This window comes from Schistocerca gregaria, chromosome 2 (assembly GCF_023897955.1).
Source record: "Schistocerca gregaria isolate iqSchGreg1 chromosome 2, iqSchGreg1.2, whole genome shotgun sequence".
In the NCBI taxonomy this organism is placed as follows: Eukaryota; Metazoa; Arthropoda; class Insecta; order Orthoptera; family Acrididae; genus Schistocerca; species Schistocerca gregaria.
Genome location: NC_064921.1, coordinates 512,125,922 through 512,144,878, shown reverse-complemented (window position 1 = coordinate 512,144,878; position 18,957 = coordinate 512,125,922). Strand labels below are relative to the sequence as shown.

At 40.4% G+C, this 18,957-nt stretch overlaps 1 protein-coding gene across 1 annotated transcript in view; it reads right to left on the bottom strand.

Moving 5' to 3' along the window:
- The window catches only part of LOC126329430 (ankyrin repeat domain-containing protein 65-like), a 29,331-nt gene extending 10,776 nt beyond the window's left edge, over window positions 1-18,555 (bottom strand). Inside the window, exon 1 of the mRNA XM_049996157.1 lies at window positions 18,465-18,555. The gene's annotated coding sequence lies outside the window, so the exon portion shown is untranslated. The remainder of the gene's footprint in view (window positions 1-18,464) is intronic.
- Window positions 18,556-18,957: the final 402 nt, after the last annotated feature.

Genomic DNA, 18,957 nt, shown 5'->3' with positions numbered 1-18,957 from the left:
GTAAATCCGAGTTCGAATCCCAGTCATGCACAAATTTTCACCTGTCGTCAGCCCGAATGTGGCTGATGTCGTCGTTTCTTCTTACCTCGATCTAGGATGTCACGGCTCCACTGTTGCATGGATAGGTATAAACTGACTTGCTAAGATTTTTTTAACTTTGAAATTACTATCAGAGTTTTTATAGCTTCTGGTGATGTCTTCACCATTAGAAGACGAAACATTAAGCACAGAAATACAACTTAAACTGCACCCAACGGCCCACATACCAAAAATCACCAGTGACGCAATTACATGGCAGTCAATTTTATTACGTTCTACTGTCAGTTACAGTACAGAAAGTTTTCTACTTTCATTAAATCTGTCACAAATGGAGAGTGCCAAAGCTGTAAGAGTCTTACCAACTGAAAAGATGCTAACAGTAAAAAGAATCTCACATTGTATATCGTTATACAGACATTACAACACAGTAGTCACACCACCAAGTACTTTTGTTAGACAAGACATGTTCTCAGTAACAACAAACAGATGGGAAGTGTTACACTATCCGCACATTGATCAAACGCTAACAAACTGATACTATAGTATTTACATGCTTGTATGATATACTGATTACAATTTCATCCTCTTGCAAGTTCCTTTTCAATAGAGAAAAATGCCACTCCTACAAATGAAGAATGGTGAACGCACTATTGTTATAGGGGTGTTTTTAACGTTACTGGAATTTTTCAGGCGGAGGCCACAACACAGCACCCCCAGATGAAGTACACATGCATCTTATCGCCATGTTTTCGGACTCTGAAAAAGGTCGAGCCATTGGCACCACGAAGAACAGGGATATGTCACACACTCGTGTAAGACTGTGTTATCAGCACCTGACACACTATGAATTGGGTCTTATTATGAGTCTCCACTGGCCGGCTGGTAGAATCGTGCATTACTGAGATTTGTAGAGCATTTGGATGTGAAAGAGGTGCGATGCTCGACTGCATGGTAACGTCAGGACGGGTACATGGATACTGGTCATCAAGATCGACCAAGTCTGACCATCATAAAGGAGGATCGCAATATTGTACAGCGAGCACATCGCAACACATTCTTATCAGTGCCTAACATCTGAGAACAAGTGACAGACACTAGTATTCAGTACCATCCCTCACCAATCTGAGGAAGCTTGAGCAAGTATCCTCAGACTTCTGCTCCCCATTGCACCGAAACTATGCACTTTCAGGCAGGAATTCCCTCCTCAAAAATGAACAGTCACCGCGCGCAACTTTTTAAGCTCTACAGTTTTTTTTTAATGTGAACGTTATACACTGGTATAAGTGACCGAGGACCAGAAAATCAAAATAGCTCAACAGAGGAAAGGTGGCTGTATGACTTTCTTAAGATTATGCGGAGAAAATTCTCCGAACGCAGTTGGAGTAATGAAACGTACCAAGTGTTTCGAAAAAGGCTCAGTTTGTTCCCGTTTTCAAAGAGGAGCTTCAGACATACTCACGTGGTTATAGGCTCATGTCGTTGACTTCAGTCTGTTGAACAACTATGAAACACGTTTTATGATAGCTTATCGTGACCGTTTTGGAGAAAGTACGTCTCCTCTAAAGGATTCAAAATGGATTCCGCAAGTAGCGATATTGCGAAACTCAGTGCGCTCTTTTCGCGGCATTAAATCCAGTGGGACTATTAGATAAAGGAACCCAAATTCTTGCCGTGTTTGATAGACTTCCAAACTGCGGAAAACCGAAAAAGTTACGAGCTTACTGCCAGCTCTGTCATTACTTTCGTTGCTCATCGGCGCTCAGTCCGAAGGGGGGCTCATCACTGAAGACTATTCTACTCCAGTCAATGACAGTCCAGGCCGAAGACGTGTGTGAAGTCGCCCCTGACAGCGGTGGGATACCAGCCTGAAGGCCGCCTGCCATACGGTCCGACAACTATAACCCGTTCATCATAAGAATAAAGCTGATGTCAACACTGCACTACGTATTCTTCCACGTTTGCTGGAACCTCATTGGATTTCGGTTTCACGTGGGACTGCAGCCAATCAGTCTCGATTACTGTCAAGTACGATAATAAGTGTACGTTTTGTGCTGTGCGTTACGCGCACATCGACTTAGCGATATACGGACAACAGCTTTACCGGCGCATTCAACTTGGACAGCACTGGCCGGTCAGCTGGTTCAAAATGGCTCTGAGCACTATGGGACTTAACATCTGAGGTCACCAGTCCGCTAGAACGTAGAACTACTTAAACCTAACTAACCTAAGGACATTACACACATCCATGCCTGAGGCAGGATTCAAACCTGCGACCGTAGCGGTCGTGCGGTTCCAGACTGAAGCGCCCAGAACAGCTCGGCCACTACGGCCGGCCGGTCACCTGGTACAGCTAGCCTGCAGTGACGTGGCCAGCTGCAATTCACACGTAAAACTAGACGAGCAAAGAAACAATGTCATTTAATTTTTAAGCAGAATGAAATAATACACTACAAATCTTCCACAATACGGTCTTTAGAGACTAGAAGAAAACAGCAACACGTTATCGTTTTTAGCTAACGTACTACTGTAATTAAAAACAAGAATGACGAAAATTCCTGATTTAACCACAGAATAATTTTTCTGCATAAGCTGTGTATAATTTAAGAGAGTATTTAAGGATTTCACCGTATAGTTAAATATTGAAGCCACTGAAGGTGTTACAGCCAGTCGTCTGGTAATGTCTTAACTTATTCCTTATCCGAATCCGAGAAATACGATTCAGTTCTGGAAGTGTCACCTGGTGCGTTGATAACGAGCCTATCAACAACATAATCCACGAAGCCAACCACGCGCAGCAATACCTATTCTTCTTTTGTGACGAGCTGTTCTACATCTCGCCAGCATTCGGCAGCGATGTGTCAAAAAGCTGCGTGCGTTAGTTCCAGTACGTCTGGCAGCTTAACAGTATTGTTACTTCTCGGGCCAAATCCCGCAGCTTGCCGCCAGATCAGTTCTGTTGGGTTCATATTGTAATGGTACAGTAGCAAACGTAAAAACGCAGCATTTTTATGCTGTGCTCGATGCTGTGAAAAGATTGTTTTTCATGTTTCTAAGATACTTATCTACCTCTGTAGTATAAAACGACGGACATAGTCCAAATAAAGAGGATTGGGTTTTTCATTTTTGCCTTAAAAAATTAAACTGTTATGTTTTCTTAATTTAAACAACTTTTATGAACAGTCTTTCATAAAACATCGATAATTAAGAATTTGCTTTTGAAATGGGGACAGGAATTTCACGTCCAATATGTAACTAGAAACAAGAAGACGTGCATTAGTCATAGAAAATGGCGATGAGTTTTATAATTACGAGACGTACGTATTTCAAATTTAATGAGAAAAAACTGATACTGGGGAAATTTGATTCAATGCACGTATAACCGCATTTGGTTCAGATTCGTTCACGCTACTGACTGCGCGACTCGTTCAAGGTAGAATACTTCTTCACTGCGGGCCAGTGTGGCCGAGAGTTCTAGGCGCTTCGGTTTGGAATTGCGCGATCGCTACGGTCGCAGGTTTGAATCCTGCCTCGGGCATGGATTTGTGTGATGTCTTTGGGTTGGTTAGGTTTAAGTAGTTATAAATTCTAGGGGGCTGATGACCTCAGAAGTTAAGTCCCATAGTGCTCAGAGCCATTTTTTAACCTCTCCACCTGCAGTATATTCGCCACTGGGAAAACTTCAAAGCCGATTATCTCCGTAAATTTATTATAAACATTAATAACAGCCTATTTATCGACACTTCTAACCGTGTTCCACGTGCGTGCTTCACTACTGAACAAAAGCTGCCTCAGCCATTCCTGTACTGCGTATTAACAGTGCGACAATCAGAGCACAACGCTGCAGAAGCTGTGACTGTACACGATTTTTGAAGTAAAAACTACGGACCTAAAACGTGATTAAGAACATGGTGATGGCCGTTAATATATTTGAATATCTTAAAGTTTCATTTAACGCAAGTTAGTAAAGATATCTAAAACATAAGTAGGACCTACTTCCAAGACTGTAACAACACCAGTGACGTGTGCTACGACTTCTGACCAATCATCGTGTTTGTGTTTGTTTGCATCAGGTTTATTCTTATGATGAACGGATCATAGGAGTGAAGTTTGGCGTGCCATTTCTTTTCCTAGCAGAACCTCTTTGGTTGTCATCCGCGACATCCATACAGCACAGCGGTACGTCGACGATATTCTGCGTCCCGGCTTGTTGCCCTGCGTGGCAGGCCGTCCTGGGCTTACATTTTAGTAAGATAATACCCGCCCGCGCATAGCGAGAGTTCCTTCTGCTTGTCTTCGTGCTTGCCAAACCCCACATTGGCGAGCAAGGTCGCCGGATCTCTCCCCGATTGAGAACGTTTGGAGCATTACGGGCAGGGTTCTTTAACAGTCTAGGGGTTTTGACGATCTAACACGCCAGTTGGACGGAACTTGACACGATACCCCTCAGGATGACATAAAAGAACTTTATCAATCAGCATCAAATCCAATAATGCTTGCATAAGGGATGGAGGTGGACCAACGTGTTACTGACTTGCTCGGTTTATGGCGCCCTTTCTCTTCAATAAATCATCCAATTTTTCTAAAATTGTAATCATTTGTTTGGCTATACATGTACACCACATCTACCGGTTTCTGTCCCATTCCTATAATTTCTTCTCGTAGCTTAGACCTTTTTCTATCTTAGAATGTATTTTCGGAAAAAAAAGAGCGTGCGTGTAAGAGCATGTTTTAGTGTACACAGATTCGACATACTGCCTTAACGACCCACAGTGGGTGCCATGTAATTAATGCTTGTTATCCATTTCTGCCTCACGTAGCACAGGTGGTATCATTACCGGTTCCGGATTATTACCAAGTCATCATCGGACGAACTGTGTAACTTCAGTTCCAGCACTCAAAGCACAGGCACGTTTACATTGTGAAGGCTTGTATACAAGTACGTTTACTTGTGTACAGAAGCAAGTCTGATTTGTAATTCAATTTCCTACAGTTTTGCTATATCCTGTTTTGTTTCTTCTTAAACATTTCATCTGAAGATTATTTGGTAACAACTAGAAAGCGGTAATGATACACTAGCATGATTTGAGGTTGAAATATATTAATAAAAATGTGCAGGTTTTCGTATTCACTGGTAAATAAAACTGCCTAATGATCATGAATTTGCCCTTTGTGCATCGTTGGTCACGCTTACGATGTGTCGAATTCTATTCTCAAGAGAAAGCTTTATGACTACTATTGTATCTCTTCCACTGCTATAAATGAGAGGGGGTTGCAAGTGAAAAACACAATTTTAAAATATCCTAGAATAAGACGGAAACTAGCTTTTGCTGTAAAAGAAGCAAAGGAACAGCCGGGTAATTTATGAAACAATATATAAATTCAATCATTTTTTGTTAGTGCTCTAAAACCGTTTTCGAATACGATAGCGACAAAGATAGATACAGGTATACACACAGAACTACCAAGAGGCATATTGAAACAAATAAGTACAATTTTTAAATACTGTAGCTATTGCAATGACATTACTTGGAAGAAAATTATGACTTAAGCGCCCCCTACATGCCCAATAATATTGTACAGTTTTTCCTGAACTATAATATTAAACGTCTAGGGGCGAGATTGAGAGGCCGCGCAATAATACTAAGAACATAAAAAACCTTCGAAATATTTTGTGCTCCCCGAAAATATTGTGTCGTCTGTGGACAGTGTTGACAATATCTTTGCCAGTCTCTCGCGTGCTGCAGACTATGAGTATCACTGTTTTCACTGTTCGCTGTTGTTATGATGTTGAGCATGGGTTCAAAACAAGAGAAAGAGTGTGAAAGAGAAAGAGTGTGAAAGAGAAAGAGCGCATCGAACTGTATATGCAATTACTTGCACTGTGAGATGTTAGGAAGATGAGTATAAACGCAGAAATACCAAGAATGAATCGTGTAAGCTGCTGCTCAGAAAATACGGGAAAAGTCACAAACGACTACTTTTTTGGCTAACGCAATGCACATAATGACACATTTCTATAACTTTGTATCAAATAATTCAAGGTGAAACTGCACTTGTAAATTTAAAGTCTTCGAAAGGATTGCCAATGGCAATATATTTTGGTATAGTAGGTATACACTGACTTTGTGGAATTACGTCTCTTAATGTAATATTTTGGTTTTTGATCATGGGTATTTGAGCGTGCACAGAAATTTAACCGAGGTAGCTAGGGGTCGGGGGAGGGGGGTAGGTAGGGTAAATGCCAGACTCTAATACTTCAATGTTTAATGTAAATGAGTTCGTCGGTTCTGGAACGTATCATGTCCAAAGAATTAAATTTTATAGGTAACACGAAAAACGTATCCGAGACAACTGATGGTTATCCACTCAATATTTATTACACGTACATTATTGCGAAACAGCACTCAAAAACAACAAACAAACGACTATACAGCAGTTTCTAAAGCCATACTATTGTCTCAACGAGGTCAGCAAGATGATGCTACATTTTCTAAACGAGAGTTTTCGCGGAGACATGGAAAATCTCCTCTAGAAGTGTATAAGTATTATGCAGTGAATAAAAATTTCATACCGCACATTCCAAGAGGGAGTTGGAAAGGGGGAAGCATGTGTCTATCTATGGGGACGCCTATGTATGATGACAACCATTTCCAGTAATGCATCAGATGTTAGACCACCAACACACATAAAGTTATGATAGCCTTTTTTAATTTTTTTTTTCGTTCCACCTCAATTCTCTCAAGAAGTTTTCGAGAGTGATCTCTCCGACTATGCTTGACCCAATTTCGCATCCACCTTTTCTTGTGTTTGCATCCAACTAGAGCCATTATCATAGCGTCTTTATCGCCAAAATTCCAGAACACAATATTATTGCGCAATTTAAATGAGCAGTATAAGGAGGTCAATAATATTGCACAATATTATTGTATTGCATTATTGGCTGTCTAGGGGCCGCTTATGAAACAAACGATAGACAAACCTTCTCCGCCGCCAAATAAGGATTATAACAACAGTAAAATTATTACAATAGTAAATGGGTATCATAGATCAAAGATAAGCATTGTTGTCAAAAAATACGTTGAATGAGCAATATACAAGAATGATTAGCTGCTCGAAATTGAAATCAGTAACTAATATAGACGAGAACTTTAGGCTATATACGAGGGTGAGTCAAATGAAAACCTTAAATTTGTAATAACAAATCGAAATTTCGCGTGACGTTATCCTGTAAGTTGGTAAGCGTGCAACAAACAGCGTGCGTAATGGCCTGTAGGTGGCAGCATAGCGCAGATGCACACACATCGTCGCAGTACAGTGTAAAGATGGCCGCCCCACCTGCGATTTGCACCAGGGAAGAACAGCTTTCTGTTATTCGGTTTTTGCGTAGTGAAGGTATGAAACCTATTGAAATTTATCGACGAATGAATGTTCAGTACGGTGATGCATGTTTGTCACAGCAGCACGTCTACGAATGGAGTAGGAAGTTCGGAAATTGTGTGAGTTCAGTGGAAGATTCTCCTCGTCCAGGTCAGGCACAACGAGTTGTGACTTCACAGAACATTGCAGCAATTGAAGCCATAGTGAAGGAAAAACGCTGACTGACACTGACATAGCAGCATGTTTACAGATTAGTCATGGGTCAGCACATCACACTGTGCATGTTGAGCTGCAGTTTCACAAAGTGACTGCAAGATGGGTACCACGGCAGCTGACTCCTGAAATAAGAGAACGAATTGTTGATGCTTGTGAAGACTTTGAAGAACTTCTTCGGCGCATTGAACGAGAAGATGATGGCTTCCTTGCAAGAATCGTTACTGGGGAGGAAACCTGGGTTCACTTCCACCAACCGGAAGCGAAGAGAGCGAGCAAGGAATGGCGCCATACCTCATCACCAAAACCAAAGAAGTTTGGAACAGAACCATCAGCAGGGAAGGTTATGCTGACTCTCTTTTGGGACGAAAAAGGCGTAATTTTGGAGCATTACATGCCTAGAAGGACCACTATCACCAGTGCAGAATACGCAGATCTCCTAAAAAATCATCTGAGAACTGCAATCAAATCAGAGCTACGTGGATTACTGTCAGTAGGTGTCCTTTTGCAACATGACAATGTAAGGCTCCACACTGCCCGTACAACAGTTGCGACAATCACAGACCTGCATTTTCAGTGTCTTCCTCATCCACCAGACCTTGCCCCAAGTGATTTGCATATGTTTGGACCACTCAAAGGCGCTGTGGGAGGAAAGAAGTTCCGTTCTGATGAAGAGGTACGCCACACGGTGCATGAGTGGTTGCGCAGACTACCAAAAGAATTTTGTTATGAGGGAATTTATGCACTTTATAAGCGCTGGAGGACTTGCATTGAGCGTGGGGGATATTATGTTGAAAAGTGATACAACTTTGTACCTCTTCTGCACAATAAATAATATTTTAAAAAATATTTAAGATTTTCATTTGACTCACCCTCGCAGAAAGGTCAGCCACGTGATAATAAACGAGAGGTTTAGCGGAGTCATGGAAAATCACTCCTAGAAGTGTATAAGTACTTTGCAATGAATAAAAATTTCACACCCCTGTGACAGATTACGCCGCGGGAGATGTTTATTTTCTTATAATGGTCTGCAATTTTTATTTAATCATTCTGAATACACATCTAACGTCAAAAGCTTTAGAGTTTTTTTTTTTCTTTGGGGGAGAGGGGTGGGGGCACGAGAGCAGTTTGCACATCTACCGCATTAAGCGAGATTTAGGAACATCGCTAAACGTTCTGCTCCGGGCCTTTCCCACGTTAGCCAAATCGTGAGGAGCGGTAGGAAGTGAATATTAGCACGCCACTGGTGCCCACTTTCTGTGTACGAAAGAAAGTCCAAGAGAGAAACATATTCGCTGAAATGGTTATTGGAATTCCCTTATGTTAAATAACATCGAAATTTTGCATTAACGCTGATTAATAACAAGCAGTACACATGATGGGGCGCAGTGATGGAAGCTGTCTGAACAACACGAAGTGCTGTGTCTTTTTTCGGAGCCACTATTTTTTGCTGTATAATATGAACATTAAATGCCGTACGTAACCAAATGAACTTATCCATTGTAAATTATAATTGTGAGTTTATTTCAAGTGTCCAGTGAAATAAAATCTGACAGTTACTTCAATTACAGTGTATCGTGTCATAGAAGATAAAACCTCAGCCCTCTGAATTACATAACATTGCAAGTATTTCTGCGCTTCAGTGCAGCGTACGACACGAGTGGCCTCATGATGTCAAATGAGATTCACTTTCTCGCTAAATAGCTTTGGAACAGGTAGAGTTAGTGATCAGAAAAACACATATTCTTTCTGAAAAGGGTAGAAATAACTACTAAAAATAAACCACAGACACTCTTCTTTACCTCACACTACTCTCGAGCCATCAAGAATATTACAAAAACCTTCAAACAAATGGAAAGCCTATAAATAATATTATACTCATATTTGCCGTGTTTTACATAAAACAAAACGCGCAACTGGTGTACTATAAACCTCGTATCACGAATGTCTGGATATTTATAATCTCTACATACACGGATGGTCTAGCAAAGAAATGGAGAGGATTTTTCAAATTTTCAAAGCTTCCTTCATATATTGGCCCACGGATCAAAAACCAGAACTCTATCATAATACAGATGTCTTACATAATAGGTGAACAGATTTGTACCTATCGCACTGCAAATAGACTTATAATATTGTGAAAATTCACACTAAATTATTACTAACGATGTATGGATTTTACAAAAAATATACTAATCCTGATACACTAGATTAAACTCTTATTACGTTCTTCGCAGTCCATATGGGTGATAATCTAAGATAGCATCATCACATTGATAAATTGATAATTCGAGAAAAAAATTGTACCTATTTCACTCAAGTTAGAGAGAGAGAGAAAAAACTACTTCTATCGATGTGCAGACCATAATGGTAACACATTTAGTTTATTCCGTAGAAATATTTCTGTAGTGGGCATCCAGATGTAGGAATTGATTTTGTGTTGTCTGCATGGATTGCCACAATGATCACGTGATCTAGGGACGTCGTAGGTGTGTCCGTAAGTCTCTCTCCCCGTCCTAAAAGGCCTTGGAAGGCCCAACGGTACCGACCGGTCACCGTGTCATCCTAAAGGCTAAATTAAACTGCGTCACTGGGTGCGCATACTGAGGGGCATGTGGTCAGCACACCTCTCTCCCGGCCGTTGTCAGTTTACGAGACCGGTGCCGCTATTTCTCAGTCAAGTAGCTCCTCATTTTGCCTCACAAGGCTGAGTGCACTCCGCTTGCCAACAGCGCTGGGCAAACCGGATGGTCACCCATCCCATCCCCTAGTCCAGCCCGACAGCGCTTAACTTCGGTGATCTGACGGGAACATGTGTTACCACTGCGGCAAGGCCTTTTGCCTGTGTCGGTAATGCATCCTATAAATCTTGAATTTCGTTACATCGCTAACACAGACAGATTCCCTTCGTAGATGCTGTGGATTTGGTATTGGCGTTTTGTAAACGTCAAACAATATGCACTTGACACATGGAATAAAGTAGACTTCTTAGCTTTGAAGAGCGAAAGGAATTGGCATCGCCAAGCTGTGGCCGAGTGGTTCTAGGCGCTTCAATCTGGAACCGCGCAACCGCTACGGTCGCAGGTTCGAATCCTGTCTTGGGCATTGATGTGTGTGATGTCCTTAGGTTAGTTAGGTTTGAGTAGTTCTAAGTTCTAGGGGACTAATGATCTCAGATGTTAAGTCCCATAGTGCTCAGAGCCATTTGAACCATTTTTGAATTGGCGTCACGAAACGGCATCTTTACGTTAGCGTGCATTTACACTGCCTCTCACATCATATCACGTCACGTCAACTAACTTGGCCCACTAGCGAACGACGAAAGTGAGGTTATGAATCACCATTCATGATGTGAGAAATCGAAGCATAATATCGAAATTGAGGCACTAACAACGATAACATTTATTAACGGCCAAAGTAAAATTCATAACGTATCTTCTTGATCAATTTCGTTTGTTAAAGTGCCGAGGAGTGAAACAACATTTCAAAAAATCGACATTTATTTGCTAGACAAACTCTCTACATACAAACACTTCAAACAATAACTATAAAGGAATAAATGAAGTCTGTTTATCTTGATCAGTTATGTTTTTTCCTACGTAACTTATAATGCCATAAACAACTGTATTTTTCCCCTTCATTGAAGCTGATATTTTTACTTAAAACATTATTTATTGGAAATTGCTTGGATACGTTCTTATTTAAATACATTGTGTGCATCATCTCTGTTCTGTTATTGTAAAACTTACATAATGTTTCGCTTTCAGATATCTGATCTCGCGGAAACAAATATCCATGTCGCCGTGGAATGTTTGCAGTTTGCCACGAAAAAAAAAAGCAAAATAATAAAATGAGAATTAAGAATACACAAAAGCAGGGGATCCACTACTAAAAACGAGTGAGAGTGGTGAAAACAGATTAACTTAACGTCAAAGCTTTCTTACCAAGAAACCTCGACGTGCCGTAATGTGACGTGACAGTCCATTGACGGCCTGCGTGGATGCCACCTTTTGAAATGAACTATGAAATATTTTGTTGTGACGTGGACTGACGTGACGTGACGGGCAATGTGAATTCGTTTAGAACGTCGTCGTCCTAAAATCACGTGAAAATTCAAGCTTAATGTTGGCGACATGCGCAGGATGCAGAGATGTTTCTACTCAATGGTTTACTCCATGGAGGTTCGGTGGCGTGATGTCACTCGTGCCTGTGCCCAGTTTCGACAGTGGTGAATATCTACCACGTAGTTGATGATGGTGATGATGATGAGATCCCATATTCCGAGGAGCGTAGGCAAGGTCCTAGCGGAGGTGGTACGCCATTGTCTTCCTCCGACCTTATTGGGGATGAATGGTGATGATGACACAACAACATCCAGTCATCTCGAGGCAGGGAAAATCCTTGACCCCGTCGGCAATCGAACCCGGGACCCCGTACGCGGGGAGCGAGAACGCTGACGCAAGACTACGAGCTGCAGACGTAGTTATTTCACCAAAAATGCCAGCTTGCTTCGTTTACGGTTGTTCTAATCGATCCGATCGTAATCTAAAGTTTAAAGGAAACATTTTCAGTATTAAGTGGAGCAGTTCATGCATTATTTTCTTTTGTACGTACGAATTATGGCTGCGCTGTTTACTTTTCTTCTTTCCCGCGTTTTTCATTGCCTTCCAAACCGCTAACGCTCCGACATCCGAGCCCCGCTATATCAACGGTCTCGTCCCTGCACAACACACTGCTACGAGTCCGCGCTAATTGTTTTTGCAGCACTCCTTGCCCTAAATTCTTCCCGCCGTTAATTATTCGTTATTCTCTAAAAGATTCTGGCTGGAACAACCGCAGACAGAGGTCATGTGTGTGTGGGTTTTGTGTCTATGAGTGTATGATTGTGCGTCTGCGCTTTGCTTCCTTTATGAAGAGAGCTTTGAGCGAAAACTTAACACGAATCCTTTTTTTGTCGCGCCTGCCTGCTGTTCGGCGTGTGAATAGCAATCTACCCACTTCACAGTACAGTTATTCCCTTACGAAGTATGTTGTAAACAATACACTGCACTTCAGGAGAAACAATAATGTACATAATTACAATTCCAGAAGAAAAAAATGATACTCGTTACGTCAGATTAAAGTTATCTGCAGTACAAACAGCTGTTCACAATGTTGAACCAAAACTTTTTATCCCTTACTCAGAGATACTAGGTGCCTTTCAGAAAGCAAAGCACAATTTGAAACTAAACTGAAAATGGTTCTATTTGAAAGCTCCTTCTGTCCCGAGGAAGATAATCTATTATTGTAATGCGTAAATGGTTATGGACAGGAATTACTAACAAGCCACTGTTTGTCTTTAATTATACAAATTACACTAGTCAACAGCTAATTTGCATTTGGGATGTGATGCATCAAGTGAAGAATCCGAACATACCTTCCAGGATGCTCTAGCATGTACCATTTTTGAGTTTTTAAGGGTTTTTTATTTTTTGTATTCAGTATTTCGTTTTTTCTGTTCTTCTGTTTTGATGTTTAATTGTTTCCAGAATGAGATTTCCACTCTGTAGCGGAGTGTGCGCTGATATGAAACTTCCTGGCAGATTAAAACTGTGTGCCGGACCGAGACTCGAACTCGGGACCTTTGCCTTTCGTGGGCAAGTGCTCTATCAACTGAGCTACCCAAGCACGACTCACGCCCCGTCCTCACAGCGTTACGTTTCATGTTTAATTGTTGTTTTCGATTTGCAGAGGAGAACTAGAAGATCTACAAATCGTTAGTAAATTGTTGGTGTGGTAATCCAAAGGTGTGAAAGAGATTCTCAGTGAGTGTTTCCTTGTGAAAGATAGAACAAACTTTTTATGTTTAAACTAACACTAAGAAAAATGGAAACTAGTAAATCGCCTTGCTGTCGAAACGTCCCATACAACTTTTGTTTTATGTGTGGGAAATTCACTCCAAAATCTCGAGGAAAACCCATCACTGATTTGCTTAAGAAGGTATATAAATCGTACTTTGATTGTCCTGTTGGTGATCAAGATAAAAATTTTGCACCTCATATTAACCGAGTGGTTGAAAGGAAAACGACGAGCTACGCCTTTCGTTGGTGTGGTGTGAGCCTAAAGACCGATATTCAGACTCTTACTTCTGTCTTACAAGTATTTGCGGGACATTCAGGCAAAACTAGACATAAAATAAAGTATCCAAATGTATTTTCAGTGCATTTGCCTGTGTCCCATGATGAGGGGTTGCGTGTTCCTGTCTGTAGCTTGAAATCCGTGGAACCAGACACTATGTCAAGTGAATCAGAAACTATTGTACATATAGAAGTGTACTGCCCTCAGCATCATGACACTTCGCCTCAGCTTTTTAATAAAAAGGAACTGAACGATTTGGTTCGCGATCTAAAACTTTCGAAACAGCAAGCTGAACTCTTGGGGTCGAGGCTGCAACAACGGAACCTTCTAGCTACAGGGACAAAAATTTCCTGTTTCAGATCAAGAGGTGCTTCCTTCGCTCAGTATTTCGATATGCAGAATTCAGTGCGTGTATGTAGAGATGTCAACGGTCTGATGATGCAGTTAGATGTACCACATAATCCACAGGAGTGGCGACCATTTATTGATTCCAGTAAAATCAGCATGAAAGCAGTACTACTGCCTAATGGTAACGCATTTCCATCGGTACCTTTGTCATACGCAGTAAACATGAAAGAAACTTATGAAACTATATCTTTGCTGCTAGAGGCATCAAATATAAGGAACATGAATGGCAGCTTTGCTGTGATTTAAAAGTTGTTGTACTCCTTATAGGTTCACAGGCTGGATTCACGAAATACTGCTGCTTTTTGTGCCTTTGGGACAGCCGTGACACAAAGAACCACTATACAGTCAAGAAATGGCCTATAAGGAAGTCAGATATTACTGGGAACGTAAATGTGAACAAAACCCGATTGGTTGCGCCCGATAAAATCATTTTGCCTCCCCGTCATAGCAAGTTGCGCCTTATCGAGAACTTTGTAAAAGCTCTGGATAAAGAAGGTGAGGCCTTCAATCACTTAAAAGAAAAGTTTCCCAAATTAAGTGAGGTAAAGCTGAAAGAGGTTATATTTGCTGGACTACAAATAAGAAAACTGCTGAAAGTCCCCCATGGAGTATCTATTACACTGGATAAAATTACTTCAGAAATCAGCAAATATATTATTCCAACAGATTCAATCTTTTTTTATGATTATATAGCAATATAGGTTGCAATGTATTCCAAACATATTTTAACAAAATAATAAGAGCGGCAAATAGCTTACTACTTAAGCCAATAAATATCATTTAACAGAAAATAGGCGTCTTATTATTTATTAACACACATTTTTTACCCTGAACCCCAAAACAGTTACAAAAAATTGCTTTAAGAAACACCAAATTTTACCAATTTGTCGGTAGAGGACCACAACTCTCGTTTCGTTAAGCCATATTCCATTCCCCTCAAACCACCTTCCTCCCCCCTCCTTATTAGCTTCACCCCTCCCCCCTTGACCGACTTCTAGAATCGCCCCTGTAAGCACTGCAATTTTTAGTATTTAAAACGGCTTTTTCGTGCAAAGGACACAAATAATGAACAAGAAGAGTCGTTATATTGCACTAGCGAAAAACAAGAATATATAGCAATTCAGTATCCGTGGTGCTCTTAGACTTGCAAGCCAGTTAGTTGACTCTTGAAGCCATTTGTATTTGATAGCAAAGTTCATAACTGAATGTATACACTACCACGAGACAAGATACATAAGTTTCACTTGGATTTTTGTCTCTTGTTTGTAGTTCAGAACACATTATTATCTTCTGATGTAAAAGATGTTCACAGGTCTACCAGTAAGGAAAGAAATTACAAAAATGCAGAATTTCATATTGTATTAGACGGATATCTTCTTATTAATGTACTCTACTCCGATTATCCTGAATCTGCGGTTTCTAATTTCCACAAATAATATGGGAATAATGTTTCAATAAACCACATTTATATATATATATATATATGCTTCAGACGATAAATAGTAACTAAATAGCATAACTACGAAAGAATGACCCTCTTTCTAAATAGCCGATATTCCAAGTAAACAAGAGTACATGTATACCCAATCTGTGTATTAACAGAATAAAGCTGATACCTTGATTAAAACCGCATAATCAGATCAGACACAGAAGACGTAAAGTAGTCTGGAATGAATGTTTACTAATGTATCCTCTGACAGTTTCGCAACTATCACGGTTCTATTCTACAGGTACATCAAGTACCGAACACGATATGTGGATGAAAATGAAATGCCGCTCGTGTCTCAGTGTTATAATTAATACTTCGTACTCACATCATTCCCTTGCCTCGTTTGCCTCGTACTCCATGTGACACGTACCTCTACTCTACCTGCTTCGCTCTTATGCAGTTTACCTCAGATAAGATATCGCGGAATAAGATAAGATCTGGGACTCTGAGGCGTCAGCCAGTAGAATTAAGCTATTACTACGCGATACCCTCCTGATTATGAAATTAATAACACCTTAATCTGGGGAAAGTTCAGTGTATTATTACGATCACTATCTGGAATATTTTTCACGTTTACTCCTTCTTCTAGAGCAATATTTTTAATGCTAAATAGAATAAGGCGAAGGTATACACACATTTTCAGCAAAATTATTCCACTTGGTTTTCTTCAGGAGATTAAAATGTTCATCACTGCTCTACTGGTGCTATTAGATTCTCGCACGTTTCCTTTCATTCGGAGAATTTTTGTATCTCTTTGTTTTGCACAGACAAAGGAATCAAACGCTCTAATAGTTTTTGTTTGACCGTAGTTAGTTACTTAGTTAGTTACGTGTTCCATTGATCAATCTCATGGTAACCGTTATTATGTGGAGCATGTCAAGTGCATAAGAAATACACACATGGCTCAAGGCTCTTTAAAAAAAGAGCTTAAAATTTTTATTACCTACCCCATTGCCTTAAATGGCACAAAATGCTTATATTATACCTATAGATTTATTTATTCCTCTTCAATGATTCATCTGTGGCATAGAAGGAGTCGTCAGGGAGATTTGATTTCAATTTATTTTTGGAACTATTACTGCTGTTCTCAGATATTTTATTTCATTTGATAATTTATCGAAAGTTTTACGGCAAAGTATTTTACCCCTTTCTGTAGCAAAGATAGGTTAAGTAGAGAATAGTGTAAGTCTTTCTTTCTTCTGGTATTATAATCATGAATGTCACTGTTGTTTTTTAAACTGGTCCATGTTGTTGAGAACAAATTTCATTACTGAATAAATGTACTGTGAGGCTGTTATAAGAATTCATAACCTTTCAAACATATTCCTAGGACATGTACTACTACGAGCCCCACACATTATTCTAGCCACTTTCTTTTAAGAAGTGAATTCTTTTTGCCTAAGAGTTGAGTATAAAGCAAACAAGATGTATTCGAAGTAGACTCAGCAACTGTTCTAGTGCATCGATTATGTACCTATCGTAGAATAGTGCTGCAGTACTTGTTGACCTGAACATGTCGGTTTGGCGAAATAAGTCTGGGTAGCTCCATGATGCACCCTTTGCATCATAACAGGGCGAAATAATCCACAGGGCAGTGTAGAACAGATGGGGACGTTTTGACGTAATGCAGTGTTGTTTTCGTGAAACCTTGTGGGGTAAAACTAGCGAATTATACTGTGCAAAAAAGTTCTCCTGTATATGAACAGGTTTTCCAGAGATCAATATTCTTCACAGTTTTTCGTTAGGTTGCTTAAATTACTTAATCTTGCAACATGTTTCGAATTATTAATTCATATTTGGGCAAAAATGGTAATACAAAAACATTTAACATACACGTCTGTCCATTTCAGATGAACAGAGCAAACTGCAGCATGTCTTAAGACAGAATACAAACCACATTGAGATGTACGTCTGCTTGCGTTAAACGTATTTGTTTTATTTTTGCATGATGGTAAGGTTATGCCTCGAAACATGTTCCAGAATGAAATATGTTAAGCACATTACACAAAACATGTTTGACTGGTACCTTTCTCGGAAAAACCTTTCAAAAGTTTTGACAATCAAGGCAGGACAAGAATGGGATAAGAAACAATAGTATGGACTGACCCATACAGGCCATCTTTTCCCTCAATCCTTGTGTGATTGGAATAGAACCAGGAGTGCCAGTGGTAGTACATTGCAAGAAGAAGGAAGGAAGGATTGGATCGTGTATTTTTAAAGGAATCCTTCCCACTCATCTGCTTAGATTATGCCGGAACTCGTGGAACCCGTTGGTACGTAACAGTAAACGGTTTTGCGCCTAGATGTTGCGAAAGGTTACTTTAACACCACAGCCTCATTGGACAATGCCTTTAAAAGCTTTCCCATCTCCAATCGGAATTAATACAGTATCGTTCACACCACTCCTAACATCCCGAATAAATCTGCGCATCACTATGTATTAAAGTTTTGAGATAAAATAGGTTAAATAGAGCTAAAAGACTGGAGGTATCATTAACCATTAGAGGTACGATAGTTACGCTTAGAATAATGGGTATTTAAAATAAGCAGAAATGCGACGAATTCTTTTTTAAATCACATTTACACTGAATATTAGAGTTTCAAAGTGGAGAACGGGTATTGCAACTACGGTGAAGACCGAAAAATCAACAGTTGAGACTAGCGCAGTAACGTTGCACACAATTACTTATATATGAGCCATCAGTAGAAGGTCAATTATCGAGGCGAACAGACAGCAGACATGCGTCCCAACATTTTGACAATGAAACAATTCACAGTGACGTGGGCACCAAGAAAATCAGCGGACACCACAGCTTCTCACCGTTTGTGGAGAACAGATGACTTCTTGCTCAGGAGCAATCGAGACTATAGTGCACACTATTCCTGATATCGAAGCTACCAGCATGCAGGTATTCAAGCACAGACTGGAACTGAATTGCTTAGTGGCCAACTGCTAACCGCCACTGACCTTGTCAGTTGGACCCCCCACACCGGCGCTCAGCATGCAGCTCCGTGATCCATAAAGCTTAGCAGTCCAATGCTAACTGACGAAAAGCCTCGCTAGGCCAGTACGTCCAACCACTGCACTTAAGTTTCTGTGCGTTTTTCTTCTGCCTCTGAGCTTCGAAGTCTTGAAACGGTAGTCACCAGAGGATTTCTTAAGAACGTGTTAGGCAGTAGTAGCGGCCACAGGGTAATTCATAAATGTCATATTTTGATTCCTCTACCGCTTTCAGAGTATTTTCTGCAAAAAGTGATTTGAGGTAGTAGCGGGACCTCTAAAATCTGTAGAGCAGTTTATTGTTGGTGTTCGG